This window comes from Leopardus geoffroyi, chromosome B4, assembly GCF_018350155.1.
Source record: "Leopardus geoffroyi isolate Oge1 chromosome B4, O.geoffroyi_Oge1_pat1.0, whole genome shotgun sequence".
In the NCBI taxonomy this organism is placed as follows: Eukaryota; Metazoa; Chordata; class Mammalia; order Carnivora; family Felidae; genus Leopardus; species Leopardus geoffroyi.
Window position 1 is genome coordinate 132,626,246 of NC_059341.1, and position 6,039 is coordinate 132,632,284.

The following is a 6,039-nucleotide window of genomic DNA, read 5'->3' on the forward strand; positions in this document are numbered from 1 at the left end:
TTCATTTCTTCTTGCATTTCAAAGGCCTCAGGGCCTTTGCATTTGCCATTCCTCCTGCCTAGAATTATCTCCCCCCAGATCTTCAATGGCTTGAACGCAATGACTGGTGTTCAAGTCACAACTCAAAAGTAACCTCCTCGGAGAGGCCTTCTTTGACTACACAGTCTTTTTTTTTTTTTTTTTTTTTTAATTTTTTTTTTTCAATGTTTATTTATTTTTGGGACAGAGAGAGACAGAGCATGAACGGGGGAGGGGCAGAGAGAGAGGGAGACACAGAATCGGAAACAGGCTCCAGGCTCTGAGCCATCAGCCCAGAGCCTGACGCGGGGCTCGAACTCCCGGACCGCGAGATTGTGACCTGGCTGAAGTCGGACGCTTAACTGACTGCGCCACCCAGGCGCCCCTACACAGTCTTTTAGTAGGTTCCACACCCAACAAGGGGCTTGAACTCACAACCCGAGATCAAGACTCACATGCTCTACCGGGTGAGCCAGCCAGGTGCCCCGAACACACAATCTTAAGCAGGCCTCCTTCCCCTCTGCCTCTTCCTACTGGATCATCCTGCTTTCTTTTCTTTTCTTTTTTTTTTTTTTTTGTTTGTTTATTAATTTTTTATGTTTATTTATTTATTTATTTTGAGAGACAGACACAGAGTGTGAGCGGGGGAGGGCGGGGAGAGAGGGAGACACAGAATCCGAAGTGGGCTTCAGGGCTCCGAGCTGACGCTCGGAGCCCGACGCGGGCCTCGAACTCATTAACTGCGAGATCATGACCTGAGCCCAAGTCGTACTCTCAACCGCCTGAGCCACCCAGGCGTCCCCATCTTATTTTCTTTTTTTTTTTTTTTTTTTTTTTAATTTTTTTTTTTTTTTCAACGTTTATTCATTTTTGGGACAGAGAGAGACAGAGCATGAACGGGGGAGGGGCAGAGAGAGAGGGAGACACAGAATCAGAAACAGGCTCCAGGCTCTGAGCCATCAGCCCAGAGCCCGACGCGGGGCTCGAACTCACGGACCGCGAGATCGTGACCTGGCTGAAGTCGGACGCCTAACCGACTGCGCCACCCAGGCGCCCCCCCATCTTATTTTCTTTATGGCACTTACCACAGGCTGAAAACATTAACTTGTTGATTTTGAATGCCCTTACACATAAGCTCCAGGAGAGAGAAATCCTCTTATATGCTCCTGTGGGTGTCCAATTGGTAATGGGTGCCCCGTAAATACTTGTACAATGAGCAAATTCTGCTGCGGGTGTGTGGTTGTAGGAGTGGAGGCGAGGGCCTGGCACTTTCCATCCCTGGGCCAGCCGATGCCCGACAGCCTTCCCTTAGGGACAGGCCTTACTTATCCTGTGGTTCCTCCCCACCCCGTCCACCCCTTCTTGGGGTGGGCTCTTGTTCCCGCCCCCCCTCCGCCGGGGCAAAGCCTCTCTCAGTGTTCCCTGTGCTACTGGTCTTTGTTGGGGGAATCAACTCCCAGAGGAGCTGGGAACGCCGGTCGCTATAGGCACAGGCACCCCAGCATCACCAAAGGGCCGCCGGCTTCACCTCTCCCCACCCCCGCTCTCCCGCCTCTGTCTATATCCTTCCTTCAACTCGGCCTGTCGCCTCGCTGCCCCTCGGCTCAACACGACCTCCCCGTTCACACTGCGGCCAGTTCTTTCCAAAACGCGCTCCTTCCATCCTCTGGGAATCCAAGGAATCCCATCTCTGGGACGCACAACCACTCATTAACTGGGCCACGGGAATTACGATGATTGCCACGGCTAATGATCCCAATTCCCACAGCAACACTTCTCGACTCAGCATAGCTGGGGCGACTCATCATCTCACCATGTCACACGTCTGTCCACAAACATTTCCTGATGCCTACTCCTCACGGGGCCTGAGAGATCCACACCGAGTCCTGCTCGCCTCCAATTGACAATCCTGGGGCAGCTGGGTATACACAGGAAAAAAGATGGATGAAGGATCCCGGAGAGGCCCTGCTAAATAGTGAGCGCCACAGGTCACGTCCACGTGGCCTGGGGTCAGTGGGGGGGAGTGGCACCACGGGGTGGCCGGCCGCCCCTCTCACCCTGCACCCGGGGAGGGCATCCTGTGAAATGCACAACGGGGGAGTTTCTAACTTTATGCGAAGTGCTACATGGATGAGCATCCAGATAAGTCCCTGAGGCCTCTTCTAACCAGATTGCCCACCAAGCCCCTTCCCTGGAGAAATTGGGGAGTTGCCCCTGGGGAAGGGAGAAGGAGGAGGGGCTCGAAGGTGGGGAGATTTGGAGGGTGGAGAGGAACAGCCCGAGCCAACCCAACACTACGGTAGGAATCTCAGACATTTGAAGCTGGGGGGGCCCACCGTAGGGAGACCAGTCAAATGGCACCCAGGATCCCCCTCCCTGGGGGGAGAAGGCTGACGAGGGAGATGGAGGCACGAAGGGTCTTTAATCGCAAGCAGCTAAAGATGGGATTTATCCACTGGTTTTGCTCAGAACAGCTTGGAGTTCTGCACACAGAAAGGAAGAAGGGGGACAGAGTGAGAGAACTCGAATTTGCTGGACCATGAGGCACCACAATAGGCACTTTTCATTGGCTCGTGCTTAATTCTACAGCCAGCCTATGAGCGGGAGATCACCCCACCTGTTTGACAGATAGAAACCTGAGACTGAGAGAATGTACCAGAACGTGATTTAAAAAAATTTTTTTTAATTAACGTTTATTTATTTTGAGACAGAGAGAGACAGAGCATGAACGAGGGAGGGTCAGAGAGAGAGGGAGACACAGAATCCAAAACAGGCTCCAGGCTCTGGGCTGTCAGCACGGAGCCCGATGCAGGGCTCGAACCCACAGATTGTGAGATCATGACCTGAGCCGAAGTCGGACACTCAACCGACTGAGCCACCCAGGCGCCCCCAGAACGTGATTTAATATTCACAAAGGTTAGGAAGGACTCCAATTTACCCTTCGGACCCACCCCGGGGCCTCACCCTGCCTTAGGGATTGTACCCCACTCAGCCTTCGTTTCCCACGGGGCACGCCAACAGGAACCTGCATGGATCTGAGGCCCCGATGAATGGGTCCCCTTCCTCTTCAGGACACCGTGAGTCTGCTCACCTACGCTGAAAAGCATCCAGGGGATTCTGGTGACCACTAACGGAGCTGTCTCCAAAGTAGATGCCAGTGCCCAGGAAGTTCCCTAGGCAATCTACTGGGGTAGAAAGATCAGAATTTGTGTTCTTATTTAAGTTTCCAATCTTAGCTTTCCAAATATTCTATTTTCATGTATGTTTTACAATGCGCACATGAGGGGCACCTGAGTGGTTCAGTCGGTTAAGCGGCTGACTTCGGCTCAGGTCATGATCTCACAGTTCTTGAGCTCGGCCCGCCTTGGGCTCCGTGCTGATGGCTCGGAGCCTGGATTCTGCTTCGGATTCTGTGTCTCCCTCTCTCTCTGCCCCTCCCCCACTTGCTCCGTCGGTCTCTCAAAAATAAATAAACTTTAAAAAAAAAAAAAAGAAAGAAAAGAAAGACATGGAAGGTCCATTGGATTACGAGAGTTGATGCATAAAGTTGATGCATAAAGCCTGCAGCCCGGAGTCTGGCACCTGAGTGACAGCTACAGTTATTACTAATGCAGTCACAGGGAACAGAGCTGGGCCTGGCCTGGGCCTTGGGATGGGCTGTGCCCTAGGGAAGTGCATCTACTGTAGGAGACCCAGAACCCAGAAGAAGTCATTAGAAATCAGTGTGACCAGGGTTAAGACGGAGACTGCTAAAATTGCTAGGGAAGGCTGACAGCCTTATTACTGTCCTAGAGTGACAGGCTGGGCAGAAAGAGGTGGCTTCAGAGGGTCAGGGACCCTCACTACAAGATTTTTTTAGCACTTGGGAAACTCCCACCATGCAGTCGCATGCTGTAGGGGGACATTCCAGGAAGGCCAAATTAGAAACACAGAGCAAAATCTCTCGGGCCTAGAAACAGATGAGGTATGGAATTTCTCATCCTAACCAAGATGTGGCCACAGGTACTCACCAGATTCAGCTGACAGGTACCCAGATCCCTCTCTGAAGATGGCCAGGGGGCCATGAAGATGAGGGGGTCATGGTGGGGGTATATGACCAGAGATCGAACAGGCCCTAAAAATGGAAGGAGGCCCTGGCTACCCGTCAATGGACAAGCTTGGCAGTGGGTACTAGGGGGGGTGGGGGGTGGGGGGGAGTTATTATCCCATTTCACAGATGAGGAAACGGAGGCCAAAGAACAGACTTCTGTTTTCTCTAGGCATACCTTAGCCTAGTCCAAGTGCAGTGATGACTCAACCCTGACCTCCTCCTTCCCCCAGCATCCCGTAGTCTCTGTTGCAGAGATCCCTGGGGCGGGGGGGGGGGGGGGGGGGGGGGAGGGGGGGGTTAGGAGCCCTGGGTCTACACCTACTCTGTTACTGCTTCCTGTGTGCATCCTGAACAGATCCCCTGTTCTCTGAACTTCAGTTTCTTTATCTGTACGAGGGGTTGATTCCTAAGCTCCACCTTCACCCTCCCCTCCTACTTTTCTTCCAGTCCTCTCACTTCAAAGCCCTTCCGGAAGCTTATCCCAAGGGGTTGAACCCTTCTAGGAGCCTGGAGGTCACAGCCCTGCCTTAGGGTCCTGTCTGTGCCTGGCCCCCACACAGCAGATATGAGCCCATCGGCCCCAGACCCAGACACATCTCCATTCTGGGGAGCCTGTCCTCAGCTCTTCGTCTACTCCCTCAGCAGCTCTGGCTGGCCCAAATCCCTCCTCCAAACTCACAAACATGTGGACCCTTTTTCTTCCAGAACCATGGGGATGATGTGGGAGGCTTTCTACATAAATTAGCTCACTTAATCCTTACAACATTCTGGGGAAGTAGCTTTATGGATCCAGTTCCCCGATGTGGAAACTGATGCAAAGATCATTCTCGAGATCCCAGTGTTGGAGGTGGAGGTTGGCCTGAGCCAGAGCCCGTGTTTTCCTCTGACACTTCCCCGTCTCCCCCTCAAATCCTTCCTGCAAGGGTTCAGAGGAGCACCCAGCCACGGCCCCTCCCTCAAATGTAACATTATGCAGCCATTAAAAATAATGATTACACACACACAGATGACTAATAACAACACGAGAAAATGCTCATGACACAATGTAAAGAGGAGAAAAGCCAGACACAAAAATTGTAAATACAGTATGATAAAATGATAGTCAACACGATCGTGCACACCAACAGGACGCTGGAAGAAAACACACCGCAACATCCACAGTCGTTTCGTGCGTGTGTTAGGACCACGGCTGATTTCTTTCCTACTTTGCTCCATTTGCCCAACAGTCAATCCATGCGCATTACTTTTCAAATGAAGAAAAGATACCAGGTCCAAAAAAATGATAGCTTTGTGGCTGAAATACTTGGAAACCTGCTGTTTTCCACTTCAACTTCCTCTCCTTCCAATCCCTCCAAAGCCTACATTTTCAGTACAACGTGACTCTAGCCAAGAGGCATCGCAGGAGTTTGGGGGCAACCGGCGCCTCCCCAGACCCACGCACAGCTCAGTCTCTCTGACCAGCCTGCTTTGACCAGGCTCTCCTCTGCGTCCGGTGAGGACCCCCCCGCCCCGGACCCTCCTCCCAGCCCCCAGCCGGGGCTCCTGCTAACGCTCACCTGACACTCGCTGGCCGGCCTCCCGAGACGCGAGATGAGCACACCTGTCCCTCCAGGTGAGGACTCGGCGGCGGCGCCTCGCAGGAAGGAGGGAGCCGGCCGGGGGCGGGGCCGTGACGCCAGCCTCCCAGCCCCGCCCCCGGCTTCCCGGCCCCGCCCCGGCTTCCCGGCCCCAGGCGGTGGTGATTGTCGTGCTTGCGGGGTGAGCTGCCGGGGACACTCCTCCCGCCCCGCACGCCCCACGTGGGCGGAGCCCCCAGCCACCAGCCGCACCGACCAAAGGGAGCCTCCGAGTGCTCCCCCGGGGGTGGGCGGGCTGAAAGGGGAGGTACTACTTTTCCAAAGCGAGGGTCCCTTTGAGAAGCCTGGAAAGAG

General features: G+C 53.8%; 1 protein-coding gene across 2 annotated transcripts in view; it reads right to left on the reverse strand.

The window, feature by feature from the left end:
- Positions 1-5,760, reverse strand: part of LOC123592180 (casein kinase I) — a 35,260-nt gene extending 29,500 nt beyond the window's left edge. Inside the window, exon 1 of one of the 2 annotated variants that reach the window (XM_045467200.1) lies at positions 5,665-5,749. The gene's annotated coding sequence lies outside the window, so the exon portion shown is untranslated. Of the gene's footprint in view, positions 1-5,664 lie in introns of both variants that reach the window. The other variant, XM_045467192.1, reaches the window with a different exon arrangement.
- Between the last annotated feature and the right edge of the window lie 279 nt (positions 5,761-6,039).